Source organism: Anolis sagrei, chromosome 5, assembly GCF_037176765.1.
Source record: "Anolis sagrei isolate rAnoSag1 chromosome 5, rAnoSag1.mat, whole genome shotgun sequence".
Taxonomy (NCBI): domain Eukaryota; kingdom Metazoa; phylum Chordata; class Lepidosauria; order Squamata; family Dactyloidae; genus Anolis; species Anolis sagrei.
In genome coordinates, this window is record NC_090025.1 from 151860483 (window position 1) to 151883723 (window position 23241).

The following is a 23241-nucleotide window of genomic DNA, read 5'->3' on the forward strand; positions in this document are numbered from 1 at the left end:
TTAGGTCAGTGGTTCCTAACTTTTGATCCTCCAGGTGTTTTGATCTTCAGATCCTGCAATTCCTAACAGTTATTAAGCTGGCTGGAATTTCTGGGAGCTGAAGTCGAAAACAGCTGGATGACCAATGGTTGGGAACCACTGCATTACGTAATAGGAAAAATGTGTTTGAGGGACAGTATCAGTAAAAGAAGACTCTGAAACAAAGCCAATGATAGAACCATAATCAAAGAGTAAGCATTGTGCTATATGAACTATTACATTTGTCCATATTTCAAACTGGAGATACAAGATAAACTAAGAACAGTTGTCAATATTCCTTTCTATGTCACTGCCTACCCAGTTATCTACTTCTTCAGAGATAAGGCATCTAAATTATGGGAAGATTTGTTTTACCATGGAGCCTCATACTCATCAGAACATCTGAAATGGCTTAGCAGAAGAGTCTGATCAAGCAAACAGCTATGTTTCCCACCATATATTCAGAACACTGTTGCTGTAAATTGATTTTGTGAATTGGTTTCAATTTAGCAGAACAAACAGCACATTCACCCATTATTGGGAAAGAGTGCTTTTTAAATTCCATTACAAATGGCTCCTTCATTACCCAAACAATTAATGTAGGGATTAAAATGTATTAGAAGTTCATATTATCCACACATTAGTGTAATGAGGGCTGTCTTCATTGTTTAGATTATTCCTTGTAGCATTTTGCATTGCTAAACAGTTTGTCTCATGTCAGCAACCTACTCACTAATTTTAGTAATCCAGATAGATAGTTACAGTACAAGGCTTGTAGTGTAAATGATTCCCTGGAGAAGAACACTGTGGAACATGCTATAATAACATAGGGGATACGCCTATACATTTTGATTGTAACATTATACCCAAAACAGGGCTTGCACAAAAATGAAGCAGATGGATTCACCAAAATATGTTTTAGTTATGCTGGTTTTGATTGTTGTTTTATTTTGCAAAACTTTTTTTTTTGCATTGGAATTGCTTCTTTGACTTTATCTGTTGATGCTTCTTTTCTTTATAAGACATGTGGATTGTGCAGAAAAATATTATATTCATAAGGAAATGTGTGGATAATTGAATGTAACTCATATGATATTAATAGTAATATTATTTGTTATTGATGTTAAACCAAAAGGAACTAATAATATTTACTATGATATGGACTATTCAATTGACCATAGTATCATTGATTCTGAATTAATTTTGAAGCTGAACATCACAAAAATGGTGGAATAGTGTTGGATTTAGGGAGCATGGCAACCAATATTTTCTGCCAATCTTTCCAAGCTGTAGGGTGCTCTCATGGAATTGACTGGTGATAAAGGTCAGAAAAATAATCTCTTTTTAATGGATGCAGAAAGATTTTCTCTCAGTTTTGTCACTGCCTTTTAGCGATTTGTATGGAAAACTCAATGCCTGTTTTCAGATCAGCTAACATTCCTATCTAAAATCCCAAGTGTCCAAAATGGAAGGCTGTGTAGTAATATTTCATATTGGCAATATCTAGCAACTACTGTTTGTTTATGGAAGCTAATTAGAAGAGCAGAACCAAGACCTGAGTGTTCAATATGAGATGAATAAGTAGCTTTTTCACCAATCCATGTCAGTTTCCAAGTTTTTGGAGTTATATATAAATAATAACATTCTCAAGCTCTGGGTATATTCTGTATATATTTTAATGAATGGATTGACAGGGGAACGGATGTGGACAAGAACATCCATGCAAAGTAGTTGAGAACAGCAGTTCTGAAAATGGATCCTTAACATTTGAACTGGATCTAAAGCAGAATAATGAAAGACATTCCATACAGTTTTCTTCACTTTAACCCAAGATGTTGCCGCAGTGAACAAATAGGAACATATACCCTCTGCAATCAGTCCCTTCTCGTGTGCTTGTGTTGTTGCCATAATATTACTAATTCTTGATAAGAAACTGATTATCACTTCTAAGAATATCCAAAGTTCATTTGCCCCAGAACAGAACTGGTGTCATTACAAACAATAACACAAAATAACACCAAAAAACCCAAGTGGCAATGAAGGAGATGGTGCAAGAGGTAGCAAAATGGTATTTGATGTTTTACAGCTGTGGCATGAAACTTACTCCACTGTGAATACTGCAGGTAAAACAGTATTCAAAAATGTCCATGGTGCACATATTTTATGCACAACAAGCTGTGTCTCTTTTGCATATGGAACTATATAATATGCTTGTAAAAGGCTTCAAAAGTTAGCATAAGTTTGGTGTGACTGCATGACAGGAACAGCTGGAATTTTTTGAACTTAGGCAGAAGAATCTGTTCACTTGTTTCAATAACAGAGTTCTAAAATGTCCTTCACTGTGTGACTGTCATTGCCTGCAGTGTACACAGTGGTTTGTGTTCAACACAGTATCTCGTTAGTTTAGCAGAAAGAAATTAGCATAATACAAAATTAACAAGGAACGTTAGCTGAAGATTAAAAACACAAAATGGAGGAGAAATTGACTTCATTAGAAGGGATATAATAGCAGAGCCAAAGTTTTTGTTTCTTCAAACAAACAACTTGCCTTTTGATAAAGCATAGAAGTGAAGACGGCTTAAGTTTCTTTGGCATTCTACCTTAGACTTCCAAAAAATAGTGTGTGAACAAAAAAAATTACAAACGGAAGTGAGAAAGAGATATGACTGAATTAATACATTGGCAGTGGGCTGAACATAGACCATGGTTTCTTGGCACACTTTTTTTGTTCCTGTGAACCTTCAAGTTGTTTCTTTTTTTTTTTAAATGATTTTTATTAAGTATTTTATAAAACAAGACAACAAAAGAGGGGGAACAATAAGAAGAAGATAGAAAAGTAGGAAAAAGGAAAAAAAAGAACAAAAAAAACTAAACTAAAAAAAAAGACTAAACTAACCTAAACTAATCTAAAATGACTTCCACTCCAACATCAGGATCTTTTCCGTCAACTTCTTCTACTCTTGTCTATTCTTATCCTCTATATTTATCTAAATTTCTTTTCATAATCATAAAAAGAAGTCCAATCTGTTCTCTTTAGCAGTTTCCCGGTATTTCTTCTCATTAAAAATGTCAATTCGTCCATGTCTCTAATTTCTTTGACTTTCTCCAACCATTCTTCAACAGTTGGTATCTGTTCATTTTTCCAAAATTTGGCAAAAATAATTCTTGCCGCAGTAGTAAAATACGTGAATAGTTTATCTTCATTGTCCTCTACTTTAAGATCAGAGTCCGTAAATCCTAGTAAATAATATTCAGGTTTCTTTTTAAACCTTCTCTTCAATATCTTTTGTATTTCTTCATGTATAGATGCCCAGAACTTAGTTGTTTCTTTGCACGTCCACCACATGTGGAAGAATGTGCCCGTTTGTTCTCCACATTTCCAACACTTATCTGAGACATTTGGGTACATATGGCTTAGTTTGTTCGGAGTCAAATACCATCTATAAAACATTTTGTACCAGTTTTCCTTCAAGTCCATGGCATAAGTATATTTCAACTTTTTATTCCACATTTGTTCCCATTCTCTAAATTGAATGGGCCGTCTTAAATTTTCGGCCCATTTAATCATACAGTTTTTAACCTGTTCCTTTTCCGTTTGCCATTGGATCAATTTATTGTAGAGAGTTGTGACTACTTTCTTCTCAGTTTTTAAAACTTTATCCCATGTGTTTTCTTCCCAGTCAAATCCAATTTTTTGATCTTGTTTGAAGTGCTCTTTAATTTGAAGATAATGTAACCAGGTTATATTTCCAAACGTATTCTTAAGTTGTTCAAACGATTTGATCTTCATTTCCCCTTTCAACAGAATATCCTTGTATCTTGGCCAAATCCTCCATCCTAAAAGTCTTCTTTGATGGGCCTCCATCGCCGAGACCCAAAGAGGTGTAGCTTTATAAAAGAGGGCTTTATATCTTAACCATGTCCTCAATAGGGAGGCTCGCACGAAATGATTTCCAATTTTTTTTTCCTTAGTTTCTCTATTATACCACACATAAGCGTGCCAGCCTACCCTCAGGTCATGGCCCTCTAAATTTAAGCACTTTTCCTTGTTCAAATTCATCCAATCTCTTATCCATGATAGAGCACATGCCTCATGATAAGTTTTCAAGTCTGGGAATCCCAGACCTCCTCTCGTTTTTTTATCAATTAAGTTTATGTAATTAATTCTTGGCCTTTTCCCTTTCCAAATGAATTTAAGTAGATCTTTCTTCCATTTTTTAAATAAGGTTTGATTTCTTATTACCGGTATATTTTGGAATAGGAATATGAGTCTTGGAAGAACATTCATCTTTATTAATGATATTCTGCCCAGGAGTGATAGATTTAAGTAGCTCCATTTTTGTAAGTCCTTTTGAATTTTGTTCCAAACTATTTCGTAGTTATTCTTCAGAAGTTGGCAATTTCTCGCGGTAATCCAGACTCCTAAGTATTTAATTTTCTTTACACTCTCTATCCCCAATTGTTGTTGAATCTTTATTTGTCTCTCCTTTTTCACATTTTTAAATAACAGTTTTGTCTTCTTCATATTCATTTTGAATCCAGCCACTTTTCCAAATTGCTCTAATTTCATTATCCAATGTTGTAGGTTTTTATCTGGATCTTCAATTGTTCCTAATAAATCATCTGCAAACGCCCGTATTTTATATTCGAATTTGCCGATTTTCGTTCCTTTTATATTTTCATCTTCTCTAATTTTCTTCATTAGGATTTCCATGGCCATTATAAAAATCAGTGGGGATAATGGGCATCCTTGTCTAGTGCCCTTCGCGATTTCAAATTCTTGTGTCAATTGTCCATTTATTTTCACTTTAGCTTTTTGATAGTTATAAATAGCATTAATTGCATTGTTAAATTTTTCTCCCATATCCAATTCTTGTATTAATATCTTGAAAAAATCCCAATTTAAATTGTCAAAAGCTTTCTCGGCATCTATTGCTAAAATGGCGAATTCTTTTTGGTGATTTGTCTCATAATATTCCAAAATATCAAGGACGTTGCGAATATTTTCTTTCATATGTCTATTTGGGAGAAAGCCCGTTTGTTCTTCTCCAATCCATTTATTAAGAAACACTTTTAGCCTTGTGGCCATAATATTTGCAAATATTTTGTAATCCGTATTTAAGAGAGAGATCGGCCTGTAATTTTTAATATCATTTTCCGGTAAACCTTCCTTATGAATCACTGTAATTTCCGCTTCTTTCCATGAGTCTGGAACTTTCCGATATTTCATCGCTTCATTTACGATAGTTTTGAATGTTGGGAGTAACTGTTGTTTAAAGGACTTATAAAATCCAGCCGTAAATCCATCCGGCCCTGGGGCTTTATCTCCATTCATTTTATTGATTGCTTTTTCTATTTCCTCCTCCGATATCTCTTTATTCAATTCTTCTCTATCCTCATCCGTTATTTTGTCTAATTTCATTTGGCCAATGTACTCCATAACTTCCTCTTTCTTTATTTTATCTTTTGTATATAATTGGATGTAAAATCTCCTGAATTCCTCTATAATTTCTTTATCAGTCCTCAAATCCTTATCCAATGTAGTTATTTTAGATATATGATTTATTTGTCTTTTTTTCCGGATTTGGTTCGCCAACCATTTACCAGGTTTATTTGCATTTTCAAAAGTCTGTTGTTTTAGGAAATTCAGTTGTATTGACTGAGATTCTAACTCTGCATGGGTTTTCTCTTGTTTTAACACCAAAAGTTGCCTCTCTATTTTTTTCTTTGGTCTCTTTTTTAATTCTGCTTCCTTAATTGCTATTTCGGCCACCAACTCATTTAACCTTTTATTTCTTTCCCTGTTTTTCCTTGCTCCTTGTTGTATAAAATGTCCTCTCAGAACTGCTTTGAAAGCATCCCACACCACACGTGGGTCCGTTTCCTCCACTTTATTTATTTGCAAATAGTCTTGAATTATTTTGTTATAATATTCTTTATCCTGTTCTGTTTTTATTAGATTCTCATTCAGTCTCCATCTCCTAGAATAGTTTTTATGGTTAATACAAATTTCTAAAGGGCAGTGATCTGACAGGTCTCGTGGTAAGATGTTAATTTCCTTTACTTTGGCGGAGAGTTTTCTAGTTATCCAGGCCATATCAATCCTGGACCAGGATTGGTGTCTATTCGAGAAGAATGTATAGTCTTTTTTATCTTTATTTCTAATTCTCCATATATCTTCTAAATCAAATTCTTTTTGCAGCTCTATAAATTTTTGAGGGAGTTTCCCTTCCTTTATTTTCTTTTTCTTCGCATTTTTGTCTATTTGAGGGTCCATCACTCCATTGAAATCTCCTAACAAAATCAAATCATCAAATTCTGCTTCTTTTAATTTAGAGTTCAAAAATTCAACAAATTTTGTTTTTGGACCATTTGGTGCATAAATATTACATATCAATATTTTTGAGTCTCCAATTGTTATCTTTACTGCAATGCATCTTCCTTCCAAGTCTCTGAAAGCTAATTCTGATTCTATTGCTTCTTTTACGTAGGTTACTACTCCTCTTTTCTTCTTCTCATATGAGGAATGATATTCTTTTCCTAATTTTTTGTTTGGGAGGTGTGCAATATATTTATCACTGATATGCGTTTCCTGTAACGCTATTATGTCATAATCCAATTTCTTCAAGCTATTCCATACTTTCTTACGTTTCTGGGGGGAGTTCAAACCATTAATGTTATTTGAGAAACATTTTATTTGTCGTTCCATCATCTATTCGTTCCCATCCAGTCCCAATCCTATATCGCCAAAAGCCATTTCCGCTGTTCCAGTTGCCTGTTGTTCCACACTCTGATCTTCTTTTTCTTTTTCTTCTTTCCGTGGTGTCATTCTTGGTGTCGTTCTCTGTGGTTTGGGATCTTTCAATAAGTAGCTATAATCCTTTGGTGACTTATATCTTGCCTTTTTCTCTTTGATACCCTTTCTTGGGGTAGATAGTCTTCTTTCTTCATCTCCTTCCGCTTCGTCTCCTTCTTCTTCTTCCTCCTCTCCCATTTCTTCTTCTTCTCCCTGTTCTTTCATTAATTTATCATAGAACACTTTAGCCTTATGCTCAGATGTTAGCCAATGTCTTTCTTCATTATATGTCACCATTATTCCTTCTTTTCTCTCCCACCTGAATCTTATCTCTCTCTTTTTCAACTCTTCTGTAAGGAAAAAGTATTTTCTTCTTCTCACTAGGGTCATCTGGGGAAATTCTTTCAAAACTACGATTTTCTTTTCTTTGTAAAAGATTGGGTTTCTGTTACTTTTGTACAAAATGTCATCCCTCACCTTCTTCCTTGTAAATTTTACAATCACATCCCGTGCGGTTTTATTCCTCCTTGCATAGAATGAAGAAATCCTATAAACTTGATCCACCTCTTGTTCAAATTCATCCTCCTCGCATTCCATACAACTTGCCAGCATTTTAATAACCAATGATCTTATGTCTTCTTTATCCTCCTCCACTATATTTCTGAATCTTAATTGGAAGTCCATTTGCATTTGCAGTAATCTCTCTTGTTCCCATTCCATTTTTTCCCTATGTTTATCCAGTCCTTTTATCTTCTGTGCCATTTCTAATTGTGTTCCCTCAATTTTCTCTTTAGAAACTTTTAATTCTTTCACCTCCCCATGTAGTTGCGATATGTCTTCTTTTATCTGGCCAAATTCTTGCTTTATTTCAGACTTCAAAACCTTGAATTCTTCTGTCATCTTTGTAATAATTCCCTCTTGTTTCTTATAATATTCTTCATGTTTAGCCTTAACCTCCTCTTTCAATTCCACTTTCAAAGCATCTTGTTTTTCCGAGATCTTTTTTATTTCTTTTAATAGATTGTCCATTTTTGGGTTTATATCCAGAGACCCCCTCCGGGATTCTGGTTTGCCTGGGGTTGCCATTTCTTTCAACTCGTCTGCTTCTCGTCCTCGAATTATCTGTTTTCGTCTGCTTCTCGTCCTGGTCCTTGGGGCCCTTCGTCTACTTCTCTTCCTCGCCTCGTCCGCGTCTCCTCACCTCAAGCGTCTGCTTCTCGTCCTCGGATCATCTACTTCTCGTCCTCGATCTGTCTCCTCCTGCCCTCTACTTCTCTATCGGATTTTCGGGCTTTTCCCAATTTAATTCCAATTTATTTCCAATTTATTTCCAATTTTTCTCTAGCCGCTCTGTATCGGACTTTCTCTATGGTTTTCAAAATGGCGTCTTCCCTCCTTCCGCCCCGTCACTTCCGCCCCTCTGTCCCTTCTATGCTTCTTCCGACCTTCTCGTCCGTCACTCTAATCTGCCTTCCGTTTCCGTTTCCGTCACTTCCGTCACTTCCTTCCCGCCAACTCGGCCTGCTTGTTTATAAAGAAGGCTGAAGATAGACACAACAATTATGGCGTCAAGGTCGGAGATATTATCAGTTTTCCACTTTCTTTTTAGATTTTCGGGGGGGGGGGATGCGAAAGGGGGCTATCACTCCATCTTCGTCTTCATTTTCATCTACTTTAGCAGAGCGGCTTTTCCTCTAATTTTGCCTCTAATTTTGTTGATTTAAATTCATCAATTTAGATTGCCAATTTAAATTAAATTTTATTATAATATATATATATGTTTTAATCAATCAGTCAGATATTACTACCGAGAGACCGGAGACCGAAAATGCGATCTCTTCCTCTTTAAATCCTGCGGCTTCTTTTCTTCTTATCTCCTTCTCTCTCTTTACTCCCCCAAGCCCTTACAGCTTGGCTACTTCTCCTTCTTTAAAAGTGTGGGACTAGTCCCGTTACCTGTTGCTGGGGTCTTTCTTGCTTCTCCACCCAATCTGGGCTTTCTTTGTTTCAACTTCTTCTAATTTGTGAATGGATCAGCGGCGGTTGAACGGACCTTGCGGTTCGATCCTCGTGGGGCGGCTCGCTTTCCCCTGTGTTGCTCGGACCCACTCGACCTCTCCTCCTTGAGGGGGGGAGATCTTTGGGGTCTCAAGCCCACACTGGGATTCGCGGCACCTTTGCAAACTCAATCCGGCAAAGGGGGGAGCATTCAGCTCAACCCAGCCGCCACAACACAGGTCCTCGCTGGGAGCTCACTCTCAGCGAGGCAGTCCCGTCGCCATGTCCACCGGAAGTCCAACCTTCAAGTTGTTTCTGAATTTGAATGATCGTTTTGATGAAGCTATCATGATATCATAATTCCCTCAGTAACTTTTGTTGAGTGGAGGTTGGCCTTTGTCTTCCTCTGAGGGTGAGATAATGTTACATGTCATAGGCTACCCAGTGGGTTTGTATAACCAAACAGGATTACAAACCCTGGTCTTTACAGTTATAGTTCAATTCTCAAACTATTTCAACACACTGGCTCTCTGTGTTTGCAGTTACAGCTAATAAGTAGATTTTCATGCCTCTTTACTGCAATATTTCACTGGTTTCGTATCTCTATTAATGCACCACACCAAGAAGATCCTCAACTATTCACATACGCACCTTGGTTTGTTTGAAACAACCCTCTCTTTTATTTGGTGTATATGTCTCCCCGCAGAGGCTTTGATCCATCATGAAGTGGACTGGAAATTTCTTTTTCTCAGTTTCAAAAGTGAAACTGAGTTGGGTTGTTGTAAGTTTTTTTGGGCTATATGGCCATGTTCTAGAGGCATTCTTTCCTGACGTTTTGCCTGCATTTATGGCAAGCATCCTCAGAAGTAGTGAGGTCTGTTGGAACTAGAAAAAAGGGTTTATATATCTGTAGAATGACTAGGGTGGGACAAAGGACTCTTGTCTGTTGGAGCTAGGTGTGAATGTTTCAACTGACCACCTTGATTAGCATTTGATGGCCTGGCTGTGTCTGGGGCAATCTTTTGTTGAGAGGTTCTGGAACATGGCCATACAACCCATACAACCCAGAAAACACACAACAACCCAGTGATTCCAGCCATGAAAGCCTTCAATAACAAATAAAACACTTGTTAAACCAAAAAAGTAACATTGGTCTCCGTTGTTATGGTGTTTTAGCAATATCAGGATTTCCCTTTGATTGGCACATTCAGGGCATGCCTTGGGGTCCCAGAGGAAAATGTTGCATCTGGACAATGGGACCAGTTTTCATGGGAATTATATAGGAATTTCTCTCCAGACCAGATCTATTTCTTTTCACTTACTTTATTTTTTTAAAAAAACTGTTAATAAAGGGATTACATTTTGTCCTATTTTAACTCAAGCTTTAATGTCTAACTTTATGTTTTCTTCATTTTATAGCTATATTCTGCAAGAGAGTAGAGAAGTCTCTTTCTTAGTACCTCTTGTGCTTCCTTCGCACATTCCAGAACAGTTCTTAGATCCCTTGGTATACATGAATAAGCCCACTTTTCAGATGGCAATTGCTAAAGGAAGCTTTTGAATGATTCACGTAACTTTGACCTCTTACCCTTTCCTGGAGTGAATATAAATTTCCTTGTTATATTTGAAGGGACACTTCGACATTTTCTAGGACAGGCTGATTGCAGTGTTGAAACTAGGGTGTCTTTTTTTTTTTTTACAACAGTCTCATACAAGATGGGCTAACTCTGATAAATAAAAAATAGCCTGAAACTGCTACAAATGACAACAATGAAAACATCCCATATCATTTGGTGTTTGAGAAAAAAAGAACATGTGTGATACTTCCATTACACTAAATCTACACCCACTCACACACTTTGATTTACTTGATTGGTTGAACCCATCCGCGGGCAGACTTAGGAAAATGTAAGACTTACCACCTTATCACACCGAGAAATTCCCCAATCACAGAACAATTTAGCCTCTATTCAAACATGTAGAGGCACTGAGCTCATCACATAATGAAACTACTTCTGGCAGTCATGCATAGCCCTCCATGGTGGAAAAGAGGGAAAGGAGGGAACTCTGGAAATCAACATCAGAACACTGAGAAATTCCCCCATCATCACATTGAGAAATTCCCCCTTTGTTGGACACTTCAACCTCATTTCTATAATGGAGAGGCACGGAGCTCATCACATGTTCCAGAGTTGAAAAGAGGCAGAAATGTCTTGAAAGGAGGGACTTCTGAACATCAGCCAGCAATCACGTTCAGAGCTCCTACCTCCTATTGCACTTTACTCACATCTTTACAATTGAAAAAGGATGTGATGGGAACCATCAAAGTTTCCCATCCTGCTTCATTGCTTCATCAGCAGTCTTTTGTGTCCTATGGGGTTTGATGCAGAACAATAGGATCCCATGGAAGCAATTGTTTCAACCTGGATCTCTGCCTCTTGTGTCTTCTGAGGTTTGATGCAGATCAAAAGGATCCCATAGAAAGCAATGGTTTTAACCTGGCTTACTGTCTGTTGTATCCTTTTTGAGCTAGAACAATTTTTCCCATGGGAAGATGAGGTTTTATATTGGTGTCAGTCTTCTTTAATGTAAGGGAGTTTGGGCAGGCAAGGGATTTCTTGGTTTTTGGATATTGTTGTTTTTCCTTTTAAAAACAAAAAAGTGATGAATGTAGGATGAATGTATTGCCAGCTCTTAGGTTTCCAAGTTTGAGTATGAGTGTGATGAGGAGGCAGAACAGGAAACAGGACTGCTGACGATGTAAGAGGGGTGATTCTCTACTCTTAAAGGGATAATAATAATAATAATAATAATAATAATAATAATCTTTATCTATACCCCACCACCATCTCCCCAAAGGGGACTTGAGGCAGCTTACATGAGGGCAAGCCCAGTAATCCATTACAGCAAAATAAATACAGAATGACAGAAATAACATCACAATAAAATAAGTAAAACAGAAAAGTACAGCAAAACAGTGCAAAGTAAGAAAATGAAAAATCAAATGCATTGGGCAGACCAAATGTATTACATAAAATGATAAAACACCGAATGAGATAAAAATAAAAAGGTATATTTCTAAGGAAGGAGCTCATCGGGGACACAACAGTGGAAACAGGCCTTCAGAAAGGTGGAGGGAAGTGCAATGTGAGGACAACATTATGGGAGCAACAACAAGAAAGAAGTATATGGTCACTTTCCAAAGGCACATTGGAAGACCCAAGTTTTTAGATCCTTCTTTCCCTCTCAATGTGATGAAGTTGCTACTTCAAAATAAGCATGCTTAGGCCTTTGTTACAGAATAGTGGTTAGGACCCAACACTGCATTACTTCTTGTAGAACTCCATAATCAAGTAGAAATTGAAAAGGACATCCATTCACCCTCCCCCCCCCCAAAAAAAACTGCTCAAGAAGACACAATGACTGGAAAACTCTGTCTTGCAATGGTTTTTAGGCAGCTTTGCAAAATGGAAGCAGGAGGAAGGAAATCATTATCTCCTGCTCAAATTAAACGTTTAGTAACACTTTCCAAACAAAAGATAACCATATTCATTAACTGAGATAATGAAGTTTGTAGCATAAGCTTTCATAGACTGATGCTGGCTCTACAGTGTACAATTAATGTAGTATGACACCACTTTAATTAACTGTCATGTCTCAATGTTATGAAATCCTGGGATTTGTAGTTTGGTGAGGCACCACCAGCATTCTTTAGCACAGAAGGTTAAAAACCTTGGAAAATTACAATAACCATGATTCCATAGCAATAGTCAAATTCTTTCACTCTGAGAATCCAATGGGAGCAGGTACATGTACATCAAAATTATGACAAGATAATACCACTTAAATCCAATCATCCAGATAACTCAGAAGAATAACTATAAATTATCTATATCTATATAATGAGATTGAAGAAAAATGTGTCCAACAATCCAAGGTTTTCAAACTTTCCTTCTTAACTTTCAAATATAATTAGAAATGCTCATGCTATGTATAACCAGGAGGGATGGGCAGCAAAAATGAAGAAACCCTAATACCAGCTGTGCTGGTTTAAATAACCCAATACAGTCTCACTCCTCACAGAAGTGTTAAGATGCAACCTAGTATCACCTCAGCCAAAGATGTGGGGTGGGCGATATCACTGTTGTCACATGGCTCGAAGAGTACACTTCCTATAATCCAAACAGATCTGTTGTTCCTTCAAACCATTAGTAGAATCTTGTGTCTATCCATTCATAATTAACTCACTTAATTGAGAGTCCCTGTCCCCCCAGGAAAATACTGATATATAGCTTTAACTATGATAGATATTTTCACTATGTTTTATTTAGGAATATACAAAAACACAAAAATAATACTGAAACTAGCTTTATGAACTGTGCCACATATCTCTACATTTAGCCCTGAAAAACAGAGAAAAATTAAAAAGTAAAAGACTACATTTTTTCATACCACTGACTCTCTTCAATGATGTATTTCTTTTAATCTATTCCTTGAAACTGCAGTTAACTAAACCAGTCATTGCTTGTAAATGAGTGCCATCAATTCCTTCAGTCCGGATACCATTATGTGTTCTGAGAAACATGACTATCAAAAATTAGAAGAGGAATGAGTTGAATCCAAGCACAGTAGACCCAATGAAATAAATGGGACAAATTAGCCGGGACTATTATAAGTAAGTATCACTAAATCTGGGTGCAATCTATATGTTTTGAGGAAAAGTTTTGCTATTTAGTAATGACCCCTTCTGCACAATCATTGCTTCTGATCACTTAAGGCCATATATCATCAATAAATGTCAGGATGACACTGGTAAGAGAACATAAAAACACATACTCTATGATGTATTAGGAATGGAATGAAAAGGCTCTTTCAGATATCTTTCACACAGTTATAAAATCTACATTTTTTAAAAACAAGCCTTTGAAGGAGAAGCAAAAGCAAAAGAAAAAGAAAAAGAAAAAGAAAAGAAACATAACAGTCAAGAGGTGTTGTCCATTACATTTAGACAATGAGAACCCTGTCATGGTTTCAAAAGAAATTGTATTACAATTTTCATGGTTTTATACAGAACATAAATCTAAACTATTCTGTGAAAACTTGGCGATAGTGTATGGGTTAGCTATTAATAATGAAAATGAGTAAAATACAAGCCTTGTGTTTAAGGTTTTCCTTCATTCTAGATTTTTTTCTGATACTACTAGAAAATGTCAAGATCCCTGATTTCTCAAAAGAGAGTTGTTGGTTATACAAGAAAGAAAGAAAGACAGACAGACAGGATTTCATATATGATTTAAGCTTAATATTGCTTCTGAATTTAATTTACATGCATTGCCATTGACAATGAACTCTAGAAATAATAGATCTCAGCTTTTGAAAGAAATAAAAACACCATACTATGTTCCTGATTTAGATCATAGTATCCATAGCTAAGAAATATCTATTACATGCCTCTAGAACATGACCATATAGCCCCCCCCCCAAAAAAACCCTACAACAACCCAATATCTATTACAATTGGAGAACTTTTAAGGCTTTGACCGTTTTCAGCTGACATGTTCATTTTTCCTTGATCTCCTGTATCATTTTCTTAAATCCAATTCCTCCAGTCCTAGCATGTGTATTCACATATAATTGCCACTTCGAAACATCTTAAAACTGTTTTCCCTCTCAGAATTGGCAGGTATTGGGTTCCATTTGATAATCACACGTTTCACATGCAGTAAATTTCAGATCATGTTGCTTCACTTGTCTCAGCACTCACATTGGAGCTTTGGCAAAAAAAGAGTAGCAGCTTGCTTTCTACAAATGAGCTCAATTTAAGTGGTTGCATGAATATGTATGACTAAGTACATCATCAGCATGGGCTATTTAAATAAGAATTAACACAAGTAGTGTTCTCTTATGAGGTCATGGTATCCAATTATATGGCAATCTCTGCATTACTGCATTTGCTATTCATTCACATCTACATTCTGTTAAAATGCTGTATGGTTAGCACATAGATTAAGCTCCCCTCCCCTGTCAGATTATTAGTTACCTAGATGAAATAATAACTACTTGAGGATTTTACTTACTGAGGACAGCTTAGAACATTAGCACTAGTTGCAGGAAATCTGCTGACTTGAGGGTTAGCAATTTAAAACTACAAGTCGGGTTGAGGTCCCAGCTGTCAGCCCTAATGTCTGCCTACCTAGCAGTTCATAAGCATGGAATACAAATAAATCAACAGGTACCACCTCGGCAGGGAGGTAAAAGGGCACCCCATGAAGAAATGCAGACTCGCCAGCAACAAGAATGGGGAAGTTTAGGGACAACAGGCACCTCGGCATTATTTATGTATTTATTTATTTATTTATTATTGGTTCTGGCCCAAGTTACCTATCCGAACGTATCTCCGCCTATGAACCCACCAGGACTTTAAGATCTTCTGGGGAGGCCCTGCTCTCGATCCTGCCTGCATCACAGGCACGTTTGGCGGGGACGAGGGACAGGGCCTTCTCAGTGGTGGCCCCTTGGCTATGGAATGTCCTTCCCATGGACATTAGATCAGCCCCCTCGTTAATGGGGTTTCGAAGAAAACTGAAAACCTGGTTATTTGAACAGGCGTTCGGATAAGCAGTGCGATGAATATAATGAATGTGTATGTTGTTAGCATTGAATTTTTGCTCTTGTTAACCGCGTTGAGTCGCCTACGGGCTGAGAAACTGCGGTATACAAATAAAGTAAATAAAGTAAATAAATAAATAAATAAAGACAATATAACATCTGAAATGACTTCCTGAAGAAGAAAATTACATCAAATGACAGAAGGACACTCTATCTTTCCTTCTGTTTTTTCCCCCCTGCAAAACTTCCAGCTGACTATATGAATGCAAAGTAAGTGGTGGGTAACATAGGTGGAGCTCTTATATTCTATAAAACAAATTTGAAAAAAAGTGCAAAGAAACTACCAACTCTGGTTGCCAGCCAGTTCACACCTGAAACTTATTACAAGACCATTTCCATCACCTTCCTATTATGGATTCATTTGAATTATTCCTGCCCATTAAAGATCCTCCTAACTGGGAGAAGGAAAGAAAAACTCACAATCCTACTAAACCTCCTTAATAGCTTGCAGATACGCATTCTAAATATTATAAAATATGCCACTTAGCTTCTAGGTCATATATATGCATAAAAATGTTAAATTCCATATATGGTATGGAATTATCATAAAATGCTTTACATTGGGAAATGACAACTTCAAAATATTTTTGATTCAATGTGAAGCAAGGGGGAACCTATTGCAGTTTTTTTTTTTTGCAAGATTGCCTACTTCTGTACCTTGCGATTGCCTTCTTTTAAGTCTGAAAGACTTCCACTTGACTAAGGTCAACTAGTTGATTTCCATAGCCAAGCAAGGATTTGGTACCCTGGTCTCCTAGCTCCTAGTGTACATGTCAAACTCTCAAATCTATAAACCACACTGGCTGTAAATTTCAGAGATCAATTATCAGGCTGTATTAACAACTCCCAAATTTAGAGAAGTATTCATGTTTAATCTTACCTTCCACACTTTTGAAGGGCAGAAACAAAGATCAGTGCGAGGAACACATGTGACTATGAAGTAAACTCAATACGGAAACTCCTGAGCACATGTTATACTTTTCTTTGTATAATTTTATGTGCAGTTCTTGAATTATTTCTGGATAAGCTGTATCTCATTTTTTCTTCCTTCTGAACAAATTTCCTAGATTATCTGTAAGTGACTAAATTCTGTATAGTCACTAGTGTTTGCAGTAGATCCTTGATAATTAGTTTAACAAACAAAAATATAACAAAAATTATTGTCAACAATAAATCTTATTATGGTCCAAAGACCCTTATTGCACCGTAGGTGTACAAGGTACACAGGTAATGAGATTAAGAACATCTGGTTCATTATGCACACACATTGATAAAATTTACAAAACTTGGCTAAAAACATAGGTAGAAGTTTACAAGAAACGCCAGCATGTTTCAGCCTGTGTCTAGAATTGAGAATTGTCTAATCCTGGCTGCCTCAGAAAAAAACTTGGCAACTGTCAAGGTCACGCAGGGAAGGCTGTCACTAAGTAGAAATTTCACATAAAGTTTCACTGAACTTGTTGGTAAGTTTCTCAGTAGGGGGTTGATTATGTGTGCTCAGGCCTGTTCATAGAAACTGCATAACAGTAGAATGTGGTAGATGCATTCTGCTTCCTGTTTGTAACATGGACAGAGTATTTCATTATATGGGATACCTGCAAATCTCCCACACAGCAATTCTCAGCCTTTTGGCTAAGATCAAGTGTGTGATAATTAGTTATTAATTGACATATGTTATTACAGTATCATGATTCACAAGAGTATATTTATTCTTAGTGTCAATGTAACCTATTGCAGGTTTATATGTTGATCATTGATTATAATACCATTGTTCTGACTTGCCTACTAATACTTTTTACAATTATTTTCCCCACATAGATAATTACAAAACAGTAATGGATGCATTTTAATAGCACAAAACAAAGTAAAGATCTCTGAGATATAGAAGTTTCTGAAAACATCCAATTAAGCTTTTTAAAAAGTCAGCTTTGATAGTGTTATCCTTGCAGCTTATTCCTTAAAAGGATTTTTTTCACACTATGTTGTGAGAAAGCGACACATATGAGCCACAGTGATGTTCTGTTGAAGTCAATGGCATATTGCTTGCAGGTTGAAATGCATATGGGTTACACCCACATACCATTTAGGTTGATATTCTAGAACCAGAAATTTACAGCCTATTTAAAATTGTTCTTTATGCTGGAATGCAGAGCTTCCATCACAAGTGAGTCGTACCATTTATTTCGATTGAGGGGACAGATAGGAATGCCCAGATGAAAGCATATTCACGTATCCTCTGCTTTCATGAAGTAAATAGAACAGCTGTTAAAATCAGTATGGAGTGTCCATGTCCATTATACAGAGTTAGATCAGAGTTACAACAGAGATTTGGAATAGTGTTTGATCATGTTTGCTATTAGTTTGGTTTAATTATATGGATACGATTTTTTTAAAAAAATCTTGCAATCCAACAAATCTAAAGGTATAAAGAAACCACTGAAACCTCCAGTTAATTTCATACTCTTGCATTTTCATGAAGTTCTATTTAAAGAAACATCTCTATGTGTCTTTCTCTCTGTCTCTCTCCACACGTGTTACCATTTCCAATTAAACACTGTGAAATCTACTTTCTGAACATGGTGTCATTGTTCATTAGATAGCTTCACAAGGTTTTAAGGTTGCTGTCTAATTTACTGATTAGAAACGACGAAGCATCTTTTATTTTAAATGCTGCAAATTCTGATCTAATCTTTCACCCCATTTTGTATTATTCACATGCTGGGGGAAATGGCATTTTGCTTTAGACATTGAGGATGCTTCTTACTGGCAATTTTCTATGAATGGCTCAGATCATCTATGATTTCCTCTCTTCTACTTTAACCTAGATTCTATCATCATATTTTCTTGTAGCATAGCTCATAGTTTTACTGTGAGAAGAAATGCTTTCTTTTATCTCCCACCACATTCTATACCAAGTCCAGACATATGAGACATTAGATCATCTCGCTTGCTTCATTAAACTCATCCCTTACTCAACAGAAATCTCGGCGTTGGGACACAATGGTAGAGACCACATGTATTTTCTGCTTACTGCCTGAAATATATGTGCATCAATTTGGTTGCTAGGTCCAACTGAAGTCTATTCCTTAAGTCAATGAGAGTTACATAAATATTGTCTTAGGTTTTGGTGATTTAGTTAATGGATCTATTCTAGGAGGAACTAGCAATAGGATTTAGGCCAGGGGCCAGCAAAGTTTTCATGAGCCCTTGCCAGTATCCCACCCATGTGGATTGCTGGCAATTCTGGACCAACAACATTGGAAGGGTGTAATATGTCCACCTCTGTTTCAGACCATGAGCTGGAAGATTAAGAGAATCGTATAGCTGAGAAAGACCACAAGGACCCTCCAATCTAACTCCCTATGATCCAGGAAAACAGAACTAGATCACTCCAGACAGATGGCCATCCAGCTTCTGCTTAAAAACCTCCAGAGTGGGAATCATTTGGGTCATCCTTTTCCCCTTTTAGATGATGGGGATGACACCTCCCTTTTTCCAGTCTTCTGGAACTTCTCTTCTCCAGGAATTGCCCATGGTTCCTAAATTATTTCTGTCAGATCTTTTAATACCCTCGGATTTAATTCATCTGGCCCTTCAGACTTGAATTCATTTAGATTAGTCAGATATTCATATACTGCCTCTTTACATATTCTGTACTGTGTTTCCCCTTACTGCATCATCTGCTCCATTATCCCCATGTTGATCACTGTTAACTTCTGGGAGAAGACTGAGACAAAAAGGTTTCTCTGAGTAGTTTCTCTGTTCCATGTTTTGCCATTCCTGCACACAGTGGCCCAATCATTTACTTACTCTTCCTTTTCTTATGGACATAACCATCATCACCCTCCCCCCACTTTAAATTATTTTAGTCTCTCTAACAAACCTGAACTTTTTCCATTTCTTGTACAGTACATATCCCTTATAAATCTTAGTTCAGTTCAAAATTCCTTAGACACTTATTCTTGTTTTTTTAGACACTCCTATTTTTCCCCATCATTGGAACTGTTTGAAATTGTGCTTTCAATATCTCACTTTTTAGAAACCCCCATCATCATGAACTCCTTTGTGTCTTAGTGGTCTTGACCATAGGGTCATATTTGGTTTTTCCCAAAGTTTACTGAAGTCATCTTTCTTAAAGTCTAGAATGCACGACTGACTATGCTTGACTTCCACTTTCTACTGTATAACAAACTGTAGAGGAACATGGTCATTCCTCCCTCAGGAACATGTTACTTCCATCTCATTTGCCACATCATTGCCCTTAATTAGGATCAGATTATTCCCTTGTTGCCTCTTCCATCTTCTAAACAATGAAATTGTCTGTGAGGCTATTGAGGAATGTATTGGACCTGATATTCTTGGCAGAGTCTGTCTTCCAAAAATATCAGGATACTTCAAATCTCCCATTATTACTACTTCTTTCTTTTTTTAAAATATGTGGTCATATGTTCTAGGAAGTTTGGCTTGGAGATCTGTAGTAGACCCCCCCAAAAAAATTCAAAGAATTTTTGTGGTGTGCTGCCACTTTTTAAAAGGCATTTTATTTGTAGAATCTTCCTTAAAATCAGTGGATGACACAAACATTCTGAAATGTAAGGAGCTTGCAGTCATGAAGTGCCCTCCAAGTGTGGCCATTTTTGTCCCCATTGCTATACAAATGAAGGAAAAGGGAAACTCGCCAGTTCCCCCTTTGTCGCCAATGTGCCGGATCTTCCCAGAGTGAAAATTGAGCTTTTGGTTGACAGATTACAAAGTGGTATTTTCCCCATCCCAATTTTAAGAATTTCCCAGTAAATAGATTGGGGGGCCAGCCAACATCAGGACTGAAAACAGGATGGGTTTTTGACGATTCACACAAATATATACTATTTCCTTTGTTGTAGTAAGAGTTCAAGTTCATCTTTCTTATTTCCTATGCTTTGTGCATTAATGCAGGGATAAGAAAGACCATGGGTCATCCCCCAGCTATTTATTTAAGTTTTGTTCTTCTAACTGTCTAGTTCTTTTACCTTTTGCCCATTTCTCTTTATAACAGTAGAGGTGTTCTCTCCTGATAAACTCCTGCCTATTCCAATACTGTCTCCCTGTTCCAGATAACAGTAAGAAAATGTTTACTTTTCCAGGTCATGTGTCTACAGTATGTATTATTAATTTTAAAAAAAATCTAGAATGTGTTTATCATTCAGCAGGAAACCATTGCAATTGGTTTTCACCTAGTTTTCATTTTACTATTTTAAAAGCTGCTATGGAATTTAAATTTTTACATCCTACCAGCCAGTGTCAGCTACAACTGTGGGAGGCAGACAGACCATTAATCATATTTTGGGAAATGCAAAGAGAAATCTTATTATCATTTGACAAAGGGTATAATCTGTTTTTAAATGCCACCACAAAAAGTGCACATAAAGGAGACTGAATCTAATTATTATTATTATTATTTGCCTTGCAAAAGAAAATGTCCTGACACATTCATATTCCCCAACCACACATTCTGTTTTGCTAGACATCACATAAATGCTGCATAGTATAAAAAGTGGTCTTAATGCTTATCTACACTATATTAAAAAGTTCCCCTCTTTTCCAGGAAAAGGGTGAGAGAAAAATCTCTTAATTAGACTGGGAATCAAGATGCTAACATTTCAACCAGAAACAGTTATTCTAAATCAGATATGCACCATCCAAGAGTATGGCTAGGCTGACCCCCAACTGTGACCTGTTCCCAGTGAAAAACAATTAATACTTTACTACTCAAAAAATGTGGCCACAACAGAATGCAAATGCAATCCCCATATAAATTAGTGATAGTACTGCTTATAGGCTGCTTATCTGTCCTCAGCCTAGCTGACTCCACCTCCATTTCCAAACATAATGCCAAATCACAGATTGCCTGGACAAGTTCTCATCAAGCTGACAGTCTCCATTGTCCATTAGCAGATAGTCTCCCGATTATTTAAGAAAATGTGACAGCAATAAAGGCATAGTGAAAGCTATCTGCCGGTAGGAAATTCATCAGTGCATTATGAATCTTTGTGCCCTCTGGACTTTTTGCAAGCTCTTTCTGTCTTCCACTCCTCCTGCCTGACAGTTCAGATACCCTAGGGTTGTAGTCATGGCAAAGTTCAAGAATGTAACAGCAGGGCTTTACAACAAGGCACATTTGAAAGGGGGAAAACTGTCAAACATTAGCAAATATACCAAGAGGCAAATAATGAAAGCCAGTGATTTCTTCAATCTTATCTCACTGGCACAGGGACTGCTGCTGTTTCCTGGATAGCACAGTAAAATGTTCCAAGTAGTTTGAATGTTGTTAGGTAAGTTGCCATCAGCATGCTTTGCTAAATAGTCAGGCAGTATTCTACACTTTTAAACTAAAAATAGGAATGGGAATTTGCCAGAATATACTGGAAATAAATATATCACCCCTTTTCTCCTTCTCAGTCCTCTCCACCCACCCACCGAGAGAGAGAGAGAGAGAGAGAGAGAGAGAGTTGACCCTTTTATTTTGCATTCATAGATTCAACTATTCATGGCTTAAAAACATTTTCCTCCCTCCCCACTAAAAAAAATCCAAGTATCAAGCCATAATTTTATCATTTTTATAAGGGACACCATGTTGCTATACCACTGTGTATAATAGAACTTTCACTTCCATATATTTTGGTATATATAGGGGGCCCTGGTACCACAGAGGGTACCAAGAACCGACTGTACACACATACACCACATACCCATATGACACTGGATATAAATGGGTGGCCCTGGTTGGAAAAATGGGCCTAACAACTACGGTTGAGTGATTTTTCAAATACTATTATGAGATATTCCTCTTTCTTGACAGATTACTCCAAACTATTGAAGATCCAGGATCTCTTCTAAATTATAGTAATTTGTACCAGATCATCCCCATTCACCAGCCCTGGATATTATCTATATGTAAAATCAACATATTAGATCAGAAAGAATTGTAATTGTAGTAGTATTCAAGTAGTTCCTTCAATGAATGACAGAAAGCTATGGAGTTTCCACAACCATTGAGACCATTAAATTTTCTTAATCATTTCATCCTAATATATAATGAGAAATTATGCTGAACATCATGTCACTTTCATAACCATATCTTTAGCACAGCAGTGTCAAGAGGTTCCAAGTGACCAAATTGCTTAACCGATCCACCATGCACACAGACAATACTAAAAACCAGTCACCAAGACCCTGTACCATTCCATTTACACAAAGATATGTCAATAAGTTTAATTTAAGTAGACATTGGAAGAGGGCTAAAGTCTAGTAAACAAAGTAGAATAATGTTGAACAATCCAGATACCATCAAAAGTAATGAGGATTATATTACCTTTCATACTCGCAGTGGTAACCCATCAAGTTAGAGCAATGTTGCAAATCTCTGTCAAACTAAAAATAAACAAACAAAAATAAAGATTAATAAATCAAATGAGGTCTCAAAATACTGGAAATCTGGTATCTTTCCACATATACTGAGCATTAAAAATATCTGAAAATAATTTCCTACAGTAGCATATCAATGGAAGAAAAAATTACTTTTTTCCTCTGTTTTTTCTTCCCCAGCATATTTTGCCCTTGTCCTTTCCTTTGCATCTCTGACTCCTTTCTCCTGGGCCTCGTGGAAATGATTTTCCCTCGACCTATGTAATTTTTCTGATTGCAGCGTTCCTTGACCCCAATATGCTACTACTTGAAGTGTGAAATTAACACAAATGGTGAATATTCTTCAAATATTTCTA

The 23241-nt window shown here is 36.7% G+C and overlaps 1 protein-coding gene across 6 annotated transcripts in view; it reads right to left on the minus strand.

The window, feature by feature from the left end:
* Nucleotides 1-23241, minus strand: part of MGAT4C (MGAT4 family member C) — a 491168-nt gene that overhangs the window by 283848 nt on the left and 184079 nt on the right. For all 6 annotated transcript variants that reach the window (XM_067469123.1, XM_067469121.1, XM_060777364.2 and 3 more), the window contains one exon: nucleotides 22833-22891. The gene's annotated coding sequence lies outside the window, so the exon portion shown is untranslated. The remainder of the gene's footprint in view (nucleotides 1-22832; nucleotides 22892-23241) is intronic.